We start from the raw sequence: 21,122 nt of genomic DNA, 5'->3' as shown, positions 1-21,122 counted from the left end.
GGGAATGGGAGTGGTTATATTGCTATGGCTCCTCTGGCTAGAATGTGCTGATGTTGCCGAGGCAATGGATGCTGAGTAAGCATTTAGCAAAAAACGAGTCCAAGAAATTGACCAATGATTGAGCTACCTCATTTTTCAACCCAGCAAGCACCAATTGGATCACTCACAGGGTGTATGTCGAAATGGAACTAATCCTGTTCAAACGTTGTTTTTTTTGCTTTGTACGATCACATGACTGACTGTATGAATCTGTTCACAATTTGGTTTGCCCTAACAGTTGGTATTGCTACATAACCACAGGCTTTCCTACGATGTGTGGTCTCGCACCATTTGGTTTCTTTACCTACCTACACTTCACCACTACTTAATGTGGATGACTTGTGTTCATGTACATCATGGAAGGAGCCTGCAATGTTCATAGGAGTTCTACCGGTGCAGCACCATTTAGGTCATTCTGTGTGTCCAGTCTTCTTCTAGTGTTTGGAACAGAACTGTTGCCATGAGAACTCTGTACATGTTTCACGCTCCCAAAGAGTAATGATTGCCTGTGGAATAGCATATTGTCTGTTTTTGTTTTTTTTGGCATCTGGTGCAGAGTAGATAGCCTACTTTTAAAAAATCTGGTCTTAATTGCTAGATATAACTTTGAAAATCAAACGCAGTACTGTATTTCTATACTATCCCCCATTAACAGCCACCCAGATTTTGTACTGTTGAAACATTGTACATACTGTATATTTGGTTTTGTGCAGATATTCTTCACACTAAGAACTCAGACACTTCAGAAGCAGCCTATATACATTAAATCCAATACAAAAAAAATTGAAAGTCTGACTTTACATTTTTAGTTGATAATTGGTGCTTAATTATTTGAATTTGATTGTATTCCTAGTCTCCTACCCTTCTTACATCAGGTACATTATTTGATGGAATTGTTACGCTGTTCTTTGGCATACATGCCAAGTTAGTATCCTTTGGACTGTGTGTGGTATAACCCAGTCACTGTTATCATTGGAGATGAATAATATAAAGCATATGGTGCGTGTATAGCTAGAGAAATTAGATAAGCAAACCTTTGTTTAATGAAACATGATCAAATAATTTTTGTATTTTGCTTTGGTGATGTTTTAGTGTACATTGGTTTTACCCCCCCCACTCACACACCACTCCTAATCCTGACTCAATCCCCCCTAAAATTCAATTTCACACCTGTTTTCTTAATCTTGTTTAATTTAACAGTCTTGTTTGTGAATTTAATACAATGATAATCCTAATAAATTCTCAACTTTCTCTTGAGTGTGTGCCTGGTGTATTTTGTCACAGTGGTTTTAAGGATGGGACACTGATAATGTGTGGTGGGTGCTTATATTTGTCCTCATGAACATCGGCTGTGTGCAGCAGGCAGCCGTCCTCTTTCCTCTGACCACAGAACATTGGGTGTCATTTTTTTTTTTACATTTCCTGACGATTCCATGCGTTGACCACTACCATCCATTACTCACTGCATCTCCACGTACCACACTGACTGCAGATAGTAATGTGGGTGGTAGGTAGCCTAGCGGTTACAGCGTAACCAAAGAGTCGCTGGTTTGAATACCTGAGCTGACAAGATAAAAAAAAATCTGTCTGTACCCATGAGCAAAGGCACTTGACCTTAATACGCTCCAGAAGCACCGTACTACTATGATCTTGTTAAACATGTGTCCAACTCATTCCACGGAGGGCTGAGTGTCTCACTTTTCACTTCTCCCTTAGTAAGGAACTCCCCTCACCTGGTTGTCTAGGTCTTAATTGAAAGGAAAAAACAAAAACCAGCAGACACTAGGCCAGCGTTTTCCAAACTCAGTACTTGGAACCCCAAGGGGTGCACGTTTTGGTTTTTGCCCTAACACTACACAGCTGATTCAAATTATCAAAGCTTGCTAGTTTGAGAAACCCTGCACTAGGCCCTCCATGGAATGAGCTGACACCTCTGCTGTAAAACAACACCTTTCACTGCACCTATCTGGTGAGACAAATTGTACTATAAATGCTTTTAGAAGTCTTTATTAGATCTGTATTGCACTCCCACAGTCACACCACAACTGTTGCAGCTGGCTGGCTGTGATATCTTTGGTTTGGTAGTTATCCTCTGGATTACTCTGCGAGCTGAAACACACGAGAAACACAGTATGTTTCAGTAACAACCACCGATAATACAGAGGGCATGGGAATAAATACTCCGGAGAAGACCATGTTATGTGATCTATCACAATTTACTGGTATCGTCCATAAAGTGTAGTACTGACCTTGGGCCCTTGGTCCCGAGTGCGAACACGGAGCTTGTTGACAGTGGTCTCGGCCCTCTGCATCGTCCAGTTCATGCTGGATCTTCCTGAACTTGGTCAGATTGGAGTTGGCTTGTTCCTCCTGAGAGGAGAAGACAGAGAGCAGGGAACTAGATCATACCACTGTAGGCCATTTGGAAACAGACCCACATTTCATACAGTAACACAACAGTTGAAATGAGAACTTGAAATGTTGTGGGGGACTTACCGCTTCCTTAGCCTGCCTCTTGTAGCTCTTCACCTTGGCCTGCAGCTTGTCTATGAGCTCCTGAGAACGGGCCAGGTTCTTACTGTCCTCCTGTCTGCAAGGACAAAAACAAACAGCAGAGGGCAGCAAGACGCACTACATCACATCCCAACACCTGACAGGCCAGGCAGCTCTTTCAATAAACAGTACATACAATCATGTGGTATGTTTCAGTACCTGGTAGGTGAGCTCTTTGATCCTCCTCTCATACTTGCGGACTCCCTTCTGGAACTCCTGGCTCCTCTTCTGCTCAGACTCCAGCTCATTCTCCAACTTTTTCACCTGTTGATGGGAGACTATCAGATCACTGATCTACACTCACCGTCCAATATTGGTGAACAACTTTAACCAAGTAAGTGAAGTAGCCTTGCACAAGCCTTGGCTGGAGCAGGTTGCCATTTATTGGGATGTACTGGAGGCAGCTCTGCAGGGTAGTCACTACCTGGCACAGCCACAAAGTCATAAAATCAGATTTTAAACCTAAACAGTAAACACACTTTTAACCTCATGCCTAACCTTAAAATAAGACCAAAAATCAAATTTTTGTTTACATGCATTTTTTCGGTAAATAGCCAAATTTGACTTTGACGCTGGCCCATCTAGTGGAAATTGCTCAGCTCTGCCACCAGGATAAGATTCATCCAAATAAACGCCAACCTGCCGACCTGGAGCGGCTCATAGAAGCAGCAGCTTATCTCCTGTTTCTGTAGCGCGAGGCAGCATGATGTACAAGTACACCCCCTGGATAGAACGCAGGTCCCTTCTCTGTGATCCTCTAATCTCCTCACCCTGTTCTCAGTGGCGTGTTTCTCCTTCTCCACCTTGGTCATGGTGATCTCTATGTCATCGTTGTCTTTCTTCAGCTCAGAACACTCGTCCTCTAGCTTGCATATCTTGGCGAGCACGCAGGCGTTCATCCCCTCCTCGTCCTCCAGCCTCTCCATCATCTCTTTGACCTTGGCCTCCAGCTGGATCTTAGCCTTGATCAGGAGGTCACAGCCGTCCTCCGCGTCCGCCAGGTTTTCCTGCTCCTGCAGGGAGAGAGAGAGGGAGAAATGGGAGGTGACATTGGAGCCCTAATGGTACCATGCTGTAGGAGGTAGTAAATGCGTGCATCGCCGTTAGTCTGTGGGAACTTACTGCCTGCAGCTCCAGAGAGAGCTCATTCTTCTCTTGGATCAGACTGACCTGCTTCTTCTCCAGCTCTTTACGTTTTACCTCTAACTTCTCCAGGGCCTCCTTCAGCCTGGCCAACTCCTCCTTTAGAGTGGCCATCTCCTTCTCTGTGGTGGCGCTCTTTAGCAGAGGCTTGATCTTGAAGAAGAGCATCATCCATTGCCAGTGCTTCACCGTGTTGAAGGCTCGGATGTTCCACTGGATGATCACCAGAGCCTCCCTGGAAACAGGAAGTAAGTAGAGGTCAGATTTAGAGCTTTTTCTGTCTTCTTCCTGTGCTTGACTTGGACTCAACCAGTTTAAGGTGCTCCATCGAGTTCATATGAGCAAGTCCATACCTGACTTATACCCTGACTTAGATGACAAGTGTGGACGTTGGGCCCAGTCTCCTGCTAACCTCACACACATGTTCTGGTCTTGCTCCAAAATGATGAGCTTCTGGACTTCGATCTTTTAAATCTCATCACAGGTTCTAGCTATTCAACTTCAACCATCACCCCATGTTGCTATTTTTAGAGATGTAGAAGACCCCATTTACAGTGCATTTGGGAAGTATTCAGACCCCTTCCCTTTTTCCACATTTTGTTACGTTACAACCTTATTCTAAAATTGATAAAATAATTTTTCAATCTACACACAATACCCCCTAATGACAAAGCAAAAACTGGTTTTTAGACATTTTAGCAAATGTATATTAAAAAAAAAAATGATATCACATTCATCAGATTCTGACATTTTACTCAGTACTTTGTTGAAGCAACTTGGCAGCGATTACAGCCTCAAGTCTTCTTGGGTAGGACATTACAAGCTTGGCACACCTGTATTTGGGGAGTTTCTCCCATTCTTCTCTGCAGATCCTCTCAAGCTCTGTCAGGTTGGATGGGGAGCGTCGCTGCACAGCTATTTCGATCAGGTTCATGTCCGTGCTCTGGCTGGGCCACTCAGACGTTCAGAGACTTGTCCCGAAACCACTCCTGCATTGTCTTGGCTGTGTGCTTAGGGTCGTTGTCCAGTCTGAGGTCCTGAGCACTCTGGAGCAGGTTTTCATCAAGGATCTCTCTGTACTTTGTTCAGTTCATCTTTCCCTCAATCCTGACTAGTCTCTCAATCCGTGCCGCTGAAAAACATCCCCACAGCATGATGCTGCCACCACCATGCTTCACCGTAGGGATGGTGCCAGGTTTCCTCCAGACGTGACACTTGGCATTCAGGCCAAAGTGTTCAATCTTGGTTTCACCAGACCAGAGAATGTCATGGTCTGAAAGTCTTTAGGTGCCTTTTGGTAAACTCCAAGCGGGCTGTCATGTGCTTTTTTACCGAGGAGTGGCCTTTGGCCACTCTACCATAAGGCCTGATTGGTGGAGTGCTGCAGAGATGGTTGTCCTTCTGGAAAATTCTCCCATCTCAACAGAAGAACTCCGGAGCACTGTCAGAATGACCATTGGGTTCTTGGTCACCTACCTGACCAAGGCCCTTCTCCCCCGGTTGCTCAGTTTGGCCGGACGGACAGGTTTAGGAATAGTCTTGGTGGTTCCAAACTTCTTCCATTTAAGAATGATGGAAGCCACTGTGTTCTTGGTGATCTTCAATGCTGCAGACATTTTTGGGTACCCTCTGTGCCTCGACACAATCCTGTCTCGGAGCTCTACGAACAATTCCTTCTACCTCGTGGCTTGGTTTTTGATCTGACATGCACTGTCAATTGCGGGACCTTATATTGATAGGTGGACTCCAATCAAGTTGTAGAAACATCTCAATGATGATCAATGGAAACAGGATGCACCTGAGCTCAATTTTGAGTCTCATAGCAAAGGCTCTGAATACTTATGTAAGGTATTTCTGTTTTACATTTTTTATACATGTTTTGCTTTGTCATTATGGGGTATTGTGTGTAGATTTAATCAATTTTAGAATAAGCAGTAACGTAACAAAATGTGGAAAAACACCCTTATGCTATTGCATTCACAACTGTGCTGAGCCGTCACAGAATTCTGCTGAGTTGGAAATCCTCAGCGCCTATACCTCCTCAGCTGTGTGGCTCAAAGACATTGTTTTTTTCTTCAATTAGAAAATATCAAATTTACGTTGAGGTTTATCTTCATCTTATACTTTGAGGATCTCTCTACCGTTCCTACTAAATGAACAATTACCACACATAAATAAGTAAACTGTATTTTTTGACCAAGTGAAAATGTCTGGTTAGAAATTCACCACAGCTTGTAATTGACCTAGTCTGTCTCATCATAATTATGAGTTCCCTTATTGTTAGGCAAATTAAAGCTGGAATAATTATGCAATCTGGCATCCTTCATGACATGTTTAATGTCTTGGATCAACCAAAGGCTGAAGATTTCCAAAATAAGGATGGCGTCTCACACCCCTAGACATATGCAACTACAATATTTGAAAAAAAGTGCTATCTAGAACCAAAAAGGGTTATAGGAGAACCCTTTGGAGAACCCATTTTGGTTCCAGGTAGAACCCATTTTACAGAGGGTTCTACATGGAACCCAAAAGGATTCTCCAAAGGGTTCTCGCTTTTTTTCAAATAGTGTGGTTGCATATATCTAGGGGTGTGAGTCGCCATCCAGGTAGAACCAAAAATGGTTCTACCTGGAACCAAAAAGGGTTCTCTTATGGGGACAGCTGAAGAATCCTTTTAGATACAAGACATTTTTGCAACCTGGTCAGGCACTGCCTGTCAGAGTTGTGAATGTGTGCCTGAGTGAGTACAGGGCCATGGTCAGGCAGGGTGTCGGGGGTAGCAGAGTGAATGGGGAGGTGGCTGTGGTATGAGTATGATTGCATTTCTGACATGACTCCATGCTCTGCCTCTCAAAGGTGAGTGTCTATGTGTTTATTTAGAAACTAAAGCTCTCTATCAAACAGCAGGCTTTAATCATCTGTCACCCGCCACATATTCCATCTATGTGCTTACTTAGAACTGCAGGCGCCTGGGACAAAAGAGGCCAAGGGCCACGGGGCAGGCGGGGGGGTTGTATTTTTAGGGTGGGCCCTAGCAGCTGCCACTTTGCACATGTCGCCACCTGGCTCTAAGGACACCGTCAGCATTGTTTAATTTAGGGAGAGCAGAGAGGGGAGAGGGGCCGGGACGGGTGGGGAGGAGTGTGTGTGAGGGAGGTAATGGGGTCAATATTACCGTGGGGGCCACACACATGCAGGGTAACCATACATGGACAAGCACACGCCTCACACACGCCGCTAACATTGCCCTTGCATACCACACATACTAGACCATTCAACTGGCGGCCCGCGGGCCAGATCCAGCCCGTGTATGAATTTATACTCGCCCTTTGATCAATTCTGAACATTTAATAAAAGTTCTGCAAAAAATTCCCTGCACAATTTTGACGTTCAGTACCAAAACGACAAGCACTATAGTGGTTGTCTATAGTGTTGTTTCTAGCATTTTCTAGAGGTTTCTAGCACCTCTGGCGTGTTGATTTATTTTTTCGTCATATGAATTTGGATCTAGCCTCAGTTTAAGCTACAAAATATTATGACCCCATTCCTGAAAGCTCTGACTCCAAGGAACACGTATGTACGTGCATTCTGTTTCCCTCTCTGAGACTCGTAGGACTCGTTAGAAGGGAGTGTGACTCAAAGTGCACCTAATGACAAAGGGAAATGAATTCAAAGCATACTTCCTTCCGACTGGAATTTGGCAGTACCTGATTTGACATGTTTTGTGTTATTTATTGGGATGCTTAGTTTTGGTGAGCGAGCGTTGCTCCTTTTCCTTTTCAATGATGATCAAATTCGGGGGTTGCACCTCGACTCACGTTGGTTGAGCGCCTCCTCCTCCTTTCCTAACTACTTTTAGTGACGTTTCATTTGAAGAAATGATTTATTGGTGGTTGTGCGTTGCTTTTTTACAGTTCTTCCAAAGAATGTGGAAATTGTCTGGCCCCCCTGCAATAAACCTTTTTTTACATCTGGCCCGCATAAGAATATAGTTGAATAGCCCTGTACTACACCATGGGAGCGTGCACAAAGTTATAATATATCACAAACTGAAAGGGAGCAACTGATCATATTACTATTGAACCTGTTGGAGGAAGCAACTGGTGGAGGAGTTGGTTTGTTTATACTGATGTCTTTATCTTACTATGAATGATTCCAAAAAAATGCCATGATAAAATCTCTCTGGGTTTAAATGTTGACCAAATACTCTCAGATCATAAGTACACCTGACTTCATTTAGGTACTCTACTAGAGCACTTGAAAGGATCAAATCAAATGAAGCCATGGTCCCTTACTTCCTGGTCATCATATTCTGGAGCTCCATCCTCATGATCTTGCCTCGGCTGACAGCCTGGAGCAGCGTGAGGACCTTGGCCAGACACTCATCCCTCATCTCCTCCAGCAGCCCCACCTTAAAGAACACCTACAGGAGGAGAACACCCAGTCAGGAAGATCAAATGCAACTTAATTTGCCTGTAGACAAAATGTGTGTTAATGTGATTCATTGACAAAACATGTAAATGTAAAGCCTCAGCCTCCTACCTTGGTGTGTCCAAATTTGTACTGGTTGTGGTCAATATCTAGGGACCAGAGCCGTTTCTCTGTTTCTTTCCTGCTGTCCACAAACGTATCATCGGGGAAGGCATGTGGGTTCAGGATGTGATAGCTGTTAGTAAAAAACATCAACATTGTATTGTATGATTGTATGATTAATTCCAAATGTCTTTTTTTATGTGTGTGTTGTGGGAATGAACGTGTGTTATCACACTCACCGCTGTTTGAACTCTGCGTATATGATACGGTTAGGAAATCCCTTCCTGCATATCCTAATGCCCTCCAGCACACCATTACAGCGAAGCTGGTGCAGCACCATGAAGAAATCCATGATCCCTGCAGAGGACCGGGGGAGAGGAGGTAATCAATCAGAGTAGAGGATGCTCTCTGGAGCACTTACAGTAAACAAGATGTTCCTCAGATTTCCTTGGCACTCAGACTCCCTTGGATCTCAGTTGAATGTTGTACTGTGGCGTACCTGGGGTCTTGGTCTTGTTGGGGATAAGGCAACGCACAAAGTGTGGCTGAGTGCAGCGAAGGTTAGTCATCAGCTTGTTCAGGTTCTCCTGCAGACAGAGAAGCACACATAACGGATGGAGAAAATGAAAACCTAAGCTAGCATTGACGATGGGAATGTTGCTCAATGTAGGTTCAGTGTTTACAACATCAGCAAATATCTAAGTTATTGCAGCAGTTTATGAAAACAAATTCTCCCTCACTCTTTCAGTTATGGTGCACAGCTGTAGCTCTTCCATTGACTTCAGGGAGGATACAGTATGTGATGTTTATGAGAATGGAGCCAGCACAGACTTAAAGTGATGTTCATGTGATCATTTCCCTAAACATCACTGCAAGTCTTAACTGTCTCCTTCTCAGCACAGGATAGATGATCTCTCAATGTTGATGCAGCTTCACTGCCTAACTAGCTATATCCTTTCTGTTTGTTTATTACACCTTAATGACTTGTATAGTTTTACTGTCTACTACAGTAGATAAAGTATAATCCAGCTGGATCACATTAGATTAGCTTGTGATATTGTCAATTTAGCCAGCATTTTGTTGATAGAGTAAATTGTCACTCTCACCTCATACAGCTGTGACATGGTCTGGAAAGAGGCAGCCTTCTTCCTCTTCTCCTTTCCTCCAGTCTTTTGGTCTGAGTCAGAGCCAACATAGTTTTCATAGAGGCACGACAGCATCTTGTTGGAGGACTTCTGGAAGCCCACCACCACCGTCTCATTCAACAGGTCTTTGTTTTTGTCCAGCCACCCAATGACGTTGTATGGTACCTGGAGTGTCAGGATGAAGTCAACCGTTAACATACTTTCTCGATCATATTTTCACATACACTACACGATAATTAGGAGGACACATCGTTTTCTGGAAAGAGGGGTATAGAAAGGAGATATCACAATACTTTCAAATCCTGCTCGGTTTTGAGTGAATATCACCAAGGATTTTGATGGATTGAGAAGCTCATGTGGCTAAAAGTTGCTGCCAAAAAAATCCTAATGAAAGTTGTAGGTGAAAAATGAAATGTTTGTTTCCTTTTTTACTTTCTGTGTTGTATATATATTCATGATTGTCAAGTTATTGGTTTGTTTCAATTGTATTGTAATATTATACCATTCATACATACACCACTCCAGCGTAGTGCATCAGCTCAAAGTGGGCCTCATACTTGCACTTCTTATCGGGCCGCGGTTTCTGGAAGTTAGCTGACTTTCCAATGTGGTTGTCGTACATCTTGGCTTCAAAGCTGTTGTCTGTAGCCTTGGGGAACATGCACTCCTCTTCAAGGATGGACATGATCCCCAGAGGCAGAAGAAACAAAGCTCAACTAAACATACATGTAGTGAATCTGAAATGGATCATGCAATCAAATATAATACAATACATACAACAAATTCTGCAGGAACAAACACACATGCAGGATCCTATCATGAAACATATTAGCAAGCGAACACATCATTGGGTTCAATACCTCATCCGATGTGGGAAGTTCTTGTTCATTTCTAATGTTAATGCTAAGTCTTTGAGAAGTGGTAGCTCCCCATACCTTCTCTATGAGGTCAATGCCAGCCTGTAGGTCGAGTCCGAAGTCTATAAAGGTCCACTCAATAACCTCCTGTTCGTACTCCTCCTGCTCCAGGATGAACATGTGGTGGTTGAAATACTGTTGCAGTTTCTCATTGGTGAAGTTGAGGCATAGCTGCTCAAAGCTGTTGAGCTGAAATGAAAGAGGGACAGGGGTTCGGAATAAGCATATCGAGTGGAATAAGCACTTCAGATTTTAGTCTTGTGAAATGAAGCTGAAAAAGAATGTTGATATTTACAGACCACACACCAAAAAATTGGTTTAAGATCCAGGAAGAGAGTGAATTAAAACATTCTGTGAAAATTGTTGTGAGGAAAGACTTACATCAAAGATCTCAAAGCCAGCTATATCCAGCACTCCGATAAAGAACTGGCGAGGCAGGGATTTGTACAGGGTCTTGTTGATGCGTCCCACCAGCCATTTGAACATACATATACATATCGTAAGTGGCTTTGGCCAGAGCTCCGACGGAATAGTTAACCTACAACACACACACACACACACACACACACACACACACACACACACACACACACACACACACACACACACACACACACACACACACACACACACACACACACACACACACACACACACACACACAGGTCACACAACTGTCATTCACATGGATAACACTCTGTTGCTTGGATACCAGTTTCTAGAGTCTGCTGAATATATTGATCAATAGAGGATTAAGAAGCTATCCCTGTAGACATGCTCAGCACTGAGCTAAATGAACACACATTAAGCTGAATTCACTTCAAGACAACTGAATATTTGTAGCTGTACAGATGATGTTGAGTGCTGTGTCCTGACTGTGCGGTGGTGAGTCCTCACCTGTTCGACGCTCTGTCCCTTCACCACATACTCGTTCCCCACCTTCACCCTAAGGTGCAGGAGCCCCTTGACGAGGTCAGCTGAACTGACTCCCATCAGGTAGGAGGCTTTGTCAGCACCTGGACAAACACACAGGACATATACATGATGAAAAACATGCATAACACACTTGGTTGGAGGCTACAATGAAATTGGTCCTGATCTGCTCTTGCTTATTAGTCTTAGACAGTCTACTTTTATGCAAAATCTCAAATTGGTAGTCCCCCTTACTTTCAGTGCCATCATTCTCTGCCTGCTCCTCGCGCTGGTTCTGCTTGAACTTCATGTTCCCGAAGTGCATGATTGCTCCCACTATCTTATAGCAGCCATACTTCTCATCAGGAGTGAACCCCAGGATGTCCATGGCATTCTGTGGAGAAACCAGGGAAAGTGATGTCATGACTCACCAAGGCTGATCAATGGAGCAAGTACATTTGACAAATTCCTTACTGATAGTTGGTCTAGCAGTAAGGAATAGCAGAGTAAGAGCTCTTACATCGGTGGCCATGAGCTCCCCTCCATCGTCCATGTTCTCCACATTGGTCACGCCATGAGATCAGAAGTGGTAGTCGTACGGGTTGGTGGACACCAGCAGTATGTCTGTGGTGGAGACAATTTTTGTCAATCAAAACCCATGGGTCACCTAACACTAACACTTTCTGGGTAGTATTGAATTTGATCCTAATTTACCTAGAAGTTCTGGTTTCTCCTGGGACATGATCTGGTAGTAGATATGGTAGCTTCTCTCCAGGCTGCTGAAATATCACTCTGGATTTTTCCAGAAGATCTAAAGGAGAGAAAGAATGGGCATATCTTTAATTTCACCACACCCTGAAAATTCTGTTTTAGAGAAACTTGTGTGCAGAGTTTTGCTCTTTATGCAGATGTTATGAGCTCATCCCATTTTGCTTTTTGATGGTACTCACATATATCAATATGTGCAGAGGCTAGTTTCCCTGTGGGCCCAAAGTGGATCCTGATGAACTTGCCCTGTAGGAGTGGTGCAGAGTAAACAGTAACAATCACATAAAGCAGATGGAGTATAATCAACCAACTAATTTATGCTATTGCCATCCATTTTTCAAAAGCTTTCATTCATTTTGTATACTCACAAAACGGTACGAGTTGTCGTTCCTCAGCGTTTTGGCATTGCCAAATGCCTCCATGGCGGGGTTAGCCTCAATGATCTGGTCCTCCAAGGTGCCCTAGCAGAGAAGCAAGACAAGTACAGGACTAACACTGAGTCCCAACTAGACAGAACTGCTTTTGGGGATCACGCTGGAGTTGATCAAGCCTGGCCTGAGAACAATACAAAATATATTTTACATATTTCTGAGCACCTCCAAGACGTATGATACTTACTAATGGTCTTGTTACTTAAGACAACATGATTTATACCTATAAATATGCACATTTTCGAACAAAACATAAATGTATTGTATAACATGATGTTATAAGACTGTCATCTGATGAAGTTGTTCAAAGGTTAGTGATTCATTTTATCTCTATTTGTGGGTTTTGTGAAAGCTACCTTTGCAGTGGAAAAATGGCGGTGTGTTTTTGGCTATTGTGGTGAGCTAACATAAATATATATTGTGTTTTCGCTGTAAAACATTTTAAAAATCGGACATGTTGGCTGGATTCACAAGATGTTTATCTTTCATTTGCTGTATTGGACTTGTGATTTCATGAAATTATATTATATGATATCGCTGTGGCGCTAGGCTAGACTAGTCAGCGTTTCTGATGAGAATGATCCCGTCTCCGGGATGGGTAGTCCAGAAAGGTTAAGACAAACATGAAAATAGGAAGGTTGGTCAGGGAGGATGGATGTGCGTAATCTGTGACAGTCTAGCACAGGGGTTCTCAAACCTTTTAGGGACCGGGACCCCATTTGTGATAGAAAATTAATCAGGGACCCCCTCATAATCCGAACATAACTCAAGTGAGATAGAACTGGCATACAAAGAGTTTTACTTTTACTTTGGCAGTACATAGCCGGACAAACCAAGTCTCAGACCTATGGAAGGAACATTTTAAAGGCCCGCCACTTAGCAACAGAGAGAAAATGTTGCAGTTTTCAAGCGAATTTCCAGCATTTCTGCACATTTTGTCAAGTGTCAGAGATATTTTGTTGTTGCAGCTTTAAAGATAATATCCTGCAATTCAACATGTTTTTCCATGAGGCAGAGAGAATACTTTGCAGTTATTAAGCTTAAATTAGAGTGCTTTTATGCTTAAAAAAACACATTTTGGGCAATACAAGAAGTAATAAGTTGAAAATTGTTATATTTGGTGGAGTACTGTGGAAACCAATATCCCTGTGAGCTTCCCAGGCCCATGTTGCCCAGTGTTAAGAACATAAATTGTAGATTAATATTACAAAGTATTGTATTACACCCTCTAAACTTATTCTACCAATCCCTTGGCCAACATGTGTTTAATCTGTTGTTGTTAGTAATAATCATAATGTTTTATATATATACAATGCATTAGGAAAGTATTCAGACCCCTTAACTTTTTCCACAATTTGTTACGTTACAGCCTTATTCTAATTTTTTTTAATTTTTTTATCCTCATCAATCTACATACAATACCCCATAATGACAAAGCAAAAACTGTTTTTTATAAATGTTTGTGAATGTATTAAATAAAACTTAAATATGACATTTACATAAGTATTCAGACCCTTTACTCAGTACTTTGTTGAAGCACCTTTGGCAGCGATTACAGCCTCAAGTCTTCTTTGGTATGACGCTACAAGCTTGGCACACCTGTATTTGGGGAGTTTCTCCCATTCTTCTCTGCAGATCCTCTCAAGCTCTGTCAGGTTGGATGGGGAGCGTCGCTGCACAGCTATTTTCAGGTCTCTCCAGAGATGTTCGATCGGGTTCATGTCTGGGTTCTGGCTGGGCCACTCAAGGACATTCAGAGACTTGTCCCAAAGCCACTCCTGTGTTGTCTTGGCTGTGTGCTTAGGGTCGTTGTCCTATTGGAAGGTGAACCTTCGTCCCAGCCTAAGCTCCTGAGCACTCTGGTTTTCATCAAGGATCTCTCTGTACCTTGCTCCGTTCATCTTTCCCTCAATCCTGACTAGTCTCCCAGTCCCTGCCGCTGAAAAACATCCCCACAGTGATGGTGCCATGTTTCCTCCAGATGTGACGCTTGGCATTCAGGCTAAAGAGTTCAATCTTGGTTTCATCAGACCAGATAATCTTGTTTCTCATGGTCTGAGAGTCCTTTGAGGACCTTTTGGCAAACTCCAAGCGGGCTGTCATGTCCTTTTTACTGAGGAGTGGCTTCCGTCTGGCCACTCTAACATAAAGGCCTGTTTGGTGGAGTGCTACAGAGATGGTTGTCCTTTTGGAAGGTTCTCCCATCTCCACAGAGGAACTCTGGAGCTCTGTCAGAGTGACCATCGGGTTCTTGGTCACCTCCCTGACCAAGGACATTCTCCCCTGATTGCTCAGTTTGGCCGGGAGGCCAACTTCTTCCATTTAAGAATGATGGAGGCCACTGTGTTCTTGGGACCTTCAATGCTGCAGAAATGTTTTAGTACCCTTCCCCAGATCTGTGCCTCAACACAATCCTTTCTCGGAGCTCTACGGACAATTCCTTTTACCTCAAGGCATGGTTTTTGCTCTGACATGCACTGTCAACTGTGAGACCTTATTTAGACAGATGTGTGCCTTTCCAAATCATGTCCAATCAATTGAATTTACCACAGGTGAACTCCAATCAAGTTGTAGAAACATCTCAAGAATGATCAATGGAAACAGGATGCAGCTGAGCTCAATTTCGAGTCTCATACCAAAGGGTCTGAATACTTACATATATAAAGTATTTCTGTTTTAACCTTTTTATACATTTGCAAAAATTTCTTAAAACCTGTTTTTGCATTGTCATTATAGGGCATTGTGTGTAGATTGATGAGGAAAAATAATAATATAATCAAGTTTAGAATAAGGCTGTAACGTAACAAAATGTGGGAAAAGGGAAGGGGTCTGAATGCTTTCCGAATGCACTGTATATATTTTGAGATCTGGCCGCGGACCCCACATTGAGAACCCCTGGTCTAGCAATCCAAAGTTTGCATGTTCGAGTTGCGTCGGGGATAACTGTATAACTTTAGCTAACCCTTCCCCTGACCCTTACTTTAAACGTAACCCAATTCGCCTAACCTGCTTCGTAAATTCACCTAACCTTTTGTTGTTTTAGTTCTCTTAACCTTTGTCTTAGTTACCTTAACCGCCAATGTAAATTCTCCCGTAATTCTCTTTTGTTGTTATGACGCAACAAGCAACTTGGTCTCAGAGGTGAAAAATTCTATATGTCCTCTAAGATGTATAAGTTACATCATCCAATCCGTATGCTATTGTACGATAAGCTGTATGATACGTCATCAAATTTGTAGGATATTGTACGACCGCTATTCCATTCATAATGTAACATAACGTAACATATCATACTAAATGGAGTATCACAGATTTACATACAGATAAGAATTGCCCTGAGACCACATTGGTTGATCATGATGTAATTTACTTACCCCTGTTTTGGTTGCAGGACCCTGTTTTGAGGGAAGAGGTTGAGATCATTGTAAATCTATTATGCTCTTTCTGAACTCTTTCACAGTCAATAAAGAAAATTACAGCAACATTTCATATACTGAGGAGGTAGACAATGATACAATTTAGTGCTGAATAATATGTTTCTTCTAAAGTAAATAAAGAAACTTTGTGTCTAGAGAGAAATAATGGAGTGCATATTGAGCAACAAGGACAAAAAATGTAGAAAAATTTTAACGAGGAAAATCTAAATGAAAAATCTAAATGGGATTGAGAGGAAAATCTAAATGGTGGAGCAGTAACGGGTGTTAATAACAACATAACGTTTCAAAAAGGAAAGATATAAGACTTGAATGAATGAAAAAAATAAAGATAAAAAAATGAGAAAGAGAACAAGCAGTAACAAAAGAGGGCTGCATACATGACAAACATGGGTAGACTTTGAGCCACAAAGGACAGTAAAAATGTATATTAACATTCACTGTTTTGATGCTGAATGACGGAATATGACCAAGAAGTCATAAAGGGAAAGGGTAAACATTTAGCGAGTCCCAAACACCCCCCAAAAAATTAAAAGGGGGTGGGAAAAAATCTGGAATGCCATATTGGCCTTACTCCTTTTTTAGCAGCTGCTTCCCCAAGAGCTGCTACAATGGCAAAATACTAAATGAAACGTTTCGTGTTGACAGTTTTGCCAGCACCGGATTCTCTGCTATAGGAGTGTGGGACAAGTATAGATAAGAAAGGAAATGTGTAGATAAAACAGGTAGAAAATGCACAAATCAAGAAAATTTTACTATAAACTGCAGCCAAGCACAAAATACCAGAATGTTCTCGCTGAAAGAAAAAATTGTACCAAAATCTTTAGCCCCCCCAAAAAACAACTCCTGTTTCGACATCTTGAGTTATAGCACAAAACAGAAATAGAACATTGTTTTATATACACACTTTAAAACAGTGGCTGTGTTTGGACGGCCTAGAATACATTATGATTGCTCATACAAAGACAAGGCCAACGTCACAAGTTGTTCTTCTTGTTTTTGCTAGCAGTGTATGAAACAACAGCAGACGGTAGGGTATCACAGTGATTAGAGCACAGTTTTCTGAGATGGATTTGGGTTTTTACTTACGTGATGAGCATGGACTGATTCACGCGATCTGTGTAGATATCATAAAGAGTGAACTGTTAGAAAAGGCTTGTGTAATAGTAGTAGTACTACGTCAACTTGTATTTTGGTGAAGCTCTACTTAAGTCACGTTATATTCCATTACTGTCTGGAGTTTGTGTGCACTATCATGACTTCTAGTGGCAAGCATCAGGTTTCTGACAACATGGAGGAGTGTGAGTATTATTTGTGCTGAGTGACTCAGCATGTCATTGTAGGCGTTGTCTGAGATGGCGTAGACGTGGGGCGGGACCTCTGCGCGGCGCTTGCCTTTGTAGGCAGTGACAACAGGGGAGATGTAGACAGGCAGCCATTTGCATGGTTCACTGTCACACAGAACAGCCCAGAGTAGGTCTGTGGAGAGAGAGTTGAATAAGCCAATTCATCATACTTGGGCTACAGTTTCAACACATCTGACATACTGTTTAATCAAGTTGTTCCCCAAAAGACCCAACTGAGCAATAATAGAAGGATGAGGGGCACTAACTGACAGTCTCATTTCATATGGCCTAAAAACAGACTGACTTGTGGTTCTGGCTACTCAGGGATCCCAGGAAGTGCATGGAACAACTGTCCCACCCCGCCATTGCCCCTGTGGGGTCACTCACGTAGATCATCCATGCGGCGTAGCGCCTGCGCAGGTTGAAGAGCACAGAGGCATCGTTGAGGTGTGTCAGCATGGCCATATCCTCTATCCTGTCAAACGTAGGAGGATTTATCTGCTGGATGTCCGCCTGCTTCACTGTACGAGACTAGAGTTAGGGAGAGGAAGGAGGAAGAGGCGTCAGTGAGACTGGGGCCTTGGGCAAGGAAAACTGTGGGCATATATATTCTGGTTCTGTTGTCATATCATATTCAGTCACTACAAACCTATATTCCATGTTATTCTTAAAAATGATTCATAATAAGGTATCAGAATAAATGATTATATTATATTTATTATGAGTATTTAATTATTTTATTTAGTATTTAACTATCTATAAACACTTGCAAAGAAATGACCCACTGGGAACAGATGCCAGTTCAACGTCTAGTTTTGATTTACATTTAGTTGAGTTGTCAACTAACGTGAATTCAAAGTGAAATCAACAAAACAATACATGTTATTTGACTTAGGTTAAAAGGTGGGTGACAAATATACGAAATTCCCTTATGTTGATGACTTTTTGCAAATCCAATCAGTTTTCCCACATTGATTCAACGTCATCACATATATATACTTATTAAAGACGTGGAAACAACGTTGATTCAACCAGTTTTTGCACAGTGAGGAGGTAATGTAGTCATATTTTCTAAACCTGAGTAAATGGTTGTGTCAAATCCCTGAGCGCAGCACTCACCCTTCTATCTTTGGTCTCAACGATGACTTGGTCTCCGTTGAGCTCCTTGATCTTAACCTCAATGTAAGCCTCCTTTTCGTCTGGAACCCATGCTCGCTTTTTACCATCAAACGCGATGGTCTTCGCAGTCAGCAACTCCAGGTCAGTTTTGCATAGAAAAGGACCAGCCTCTCCGAACTCATTCGCATCAAAGCGGGACATGACCGCAATGGCAACTCCACACGCCGACGAAGCACCGGCAGGACAGACGATTTCTCAAACTCCTTGGAAAAGAGAGGAACATTTACTTTGCATTCTTTTGTTTTCTTATTACGGTTCACATTTAAGTGAGTCAACTTTTTCCTCATTCATAAAAAATTAAGTTTGGACAAACGTAGGAATGAAACATGACCAAACCAAAAACGCACTCAAAGAACAACATTTACGATTCGTGCGTAATGTAGTGAGTAAATCCATTCTTGACAATAGAAGACAGCACAGTTTAGGCAGCACAGAAATAGCAAGATACATTTTTCAGCAAGAATTAAAAAAATTATTGTATAAAAAACCACACATGGGTATGGCACCGGTGCGTAAAGGCGTGTAATGATGTAAAAACCCAAAACCAGACGAGTTGTAAACTGACCTCAAAACAGGGTCCTGCAACGGGATAACTATTTGGAACAGTGTGTGCGCTTTATATTGTCTTTCTCAAGGTCACAGTCAGAGTAGCTTAGTCCCTAATTAGCATATACCACCTCCTCCATCGCCTATTGGTTGTGACCGCGTGTCTCAATTGACACAAAAGGAAAGCAAGGTTTTTATCTCAAGCTGACTATTTTTACAGTAACAATTTATGTAGGGTACACATTGTGAAGGGGTAAACATAATTATAATACGATTGAACTGCTTTTATAAACTTTGGTGTCACTCAGCTGTGGAACCACTATCTAGTCGACAACCATGCAGAATGACAATATGTAATTGCCTCTAACTAGACTGAAACACAATACATTTCACTGATAAGCCGTTTAAGTTGCCCACGAATTTGTAAACATAAGGGGTTTAAAAAGTTAAAATACCGTTGTGAGCAGATAGGTCTATAAAGTGTCATCCTGAAATATATTCTAAATAACTGTCTTATTACACAAGGGTTAACTAATAGTTTACTATTAAATAGTTTATTCACAATTATTTACAGTTATTATTGCCTGTGAATGCAATTGTCCGGTATATTTTACAAAATACTTCACACTTATCCATTATATGTAGTAGCTTATTAAATCTATTTGTTGACACTAAAACCTGTCTAGTGTCACTTTTGTCCTCAATGAAAATACCAAGTGTTATGTTATTCTCTATAATAAAAGTTCCTGAAAAGCTCAAGTCTGCACAGCGCAACAGGAAGTGAATGAGATGCCCATGTGCTCACTCTGTCCCTCAGTAATTGCCCAGGCGGCTTCTTTGTTGTGAGGAGCCAACAGGGGTGTCTGCCATTGTGTGTGGCCACAGGAGGATGCAACCTTAGAAGAGATTATTTCAGGAGCCCGTCTATGTGACATTAAACATGCTCTATAAATACATCACACAATATTAATAGAGACAAACGGCTCTGTGTTTGAACATGGTGGCGGACAGTACATCTACATTCTCTACGTGGAAGATACTGACACACTGAAGATGTTTGAGCAATGTATTGATGAAATAGCAAAGCAGTAATATTTTGGTAACAAGTTATATTGGTGTTCTGTCATAATGTCTCCACAAGGTGGTCATAAATGACTTATGCAAAGATAATGGCACATTGCCAGTACTCCATATTGTGAAAGTGAAATATCTCAACTCCTGAGAACTCTACTGTGCTAAATGTAAAAGGAAAACTACTAGTGTGCTTTAGTCTATGAACGTTATGAGTCTTATTATTAGGACGGTGCCTCTCAAATTCTGGCCCCAGTGGACCTGACCTTCAGTCCAGAGGAGCAGAGGAGGAGATGGTGCCTTGTATGAGTGCATAGAGGGGGGTGGGTTCAAAGTGTCCCAGAATAGACAAAGCCAGAGTCCAGCATTCCTGATTGAAAGATTCACTGTTGGAAAGATCTATTGTTGAACAGGCACAGTAGCACATTTTCATGTTCCAGTGCTGTAGCCACAGCAGTACAGAAGCAGTGGCCGAAATGCAATTGCGATTCATTTGTAATTTCCTCAGCTGAAGAGACAGTACAAACAGAGAGAAGACACAAATTAGAGGGTTATAATGTTCGGTAACACTTTATTTGAAGGGTCCATTATAAACCATTCATAAGGCATTAATAAATTGTGTGTTCATAATTTATTAATCCTTACTGCTACATTAATAAACCATTTACTAGTCATTAGTAAAGTATTTTTGCAGTCCCTAATCTAAAGTGAGTGCTATTTGTACTTTAAAATGAATACTTTATAAATGTTTTGATTGACCAGTGTAATTTCTCACAAAAAGATGGGCATGCCATTGGACATTAGACATTCCTGCAGTACCTGGTAAAAGATTAATCACACAACACAGGATGTTTAAGGAACTACATACACATACAGTTGAAGTCGGACGTTTACATACACCTTAGCCAAATACATTTAAACTCAGTTTTTCACAATTCCTGACATTTAATCCTAGTAAAAATTCCCTGTCTTAGGTCAGTTAGGATCACTACTGTCACGTTCTGACCATAGTTCTTGTGTGTTTTGCTTGTTTTAGTGTTGGTCAGGACGTGAGCTGGGTGGGCATTCTATGTTGTGTGTCTTGTTTGTCCGTTTCTATGTTTGG

The 21,122-nt window shown here is 41.9% G+C and overlaps 1 pseudogene; it reads right to left on the bottom strand.

Moving 5' to 3' along the window:
* Nucleotides 1–2,033: 2,033 nt before the first annotated feature.
* Nucleotides 2,034–19,040, bottom strand: LOC139536557 (myosin-7B-like; annotated as a pseudogene).
* Between the last annotated feature and the right edge of the window lie 2,082 nt (nt 19,041–21,122).

Source organism: Salvelinus alpinus, chromosome 12 (genome assembly GCF_045679555.1).
Source record: "Salvelinus alpinus chromosome 12, SLU_Salpinus.1, whole genome shotgun sequence".
Classification (NCBI taxonomy): domain Eukaryota; kingdom Metazoa; phylum Chordata; class Actinopteri; order Salmoniformes; family Salmonidae; genus Salvelinus; species Salvelinus alpinus.
The sequence above is the reverse complement of the archived record's forward strand: the minus strand, read 5'-3'. Positions and strand labels throughout refer to the sequence as shown.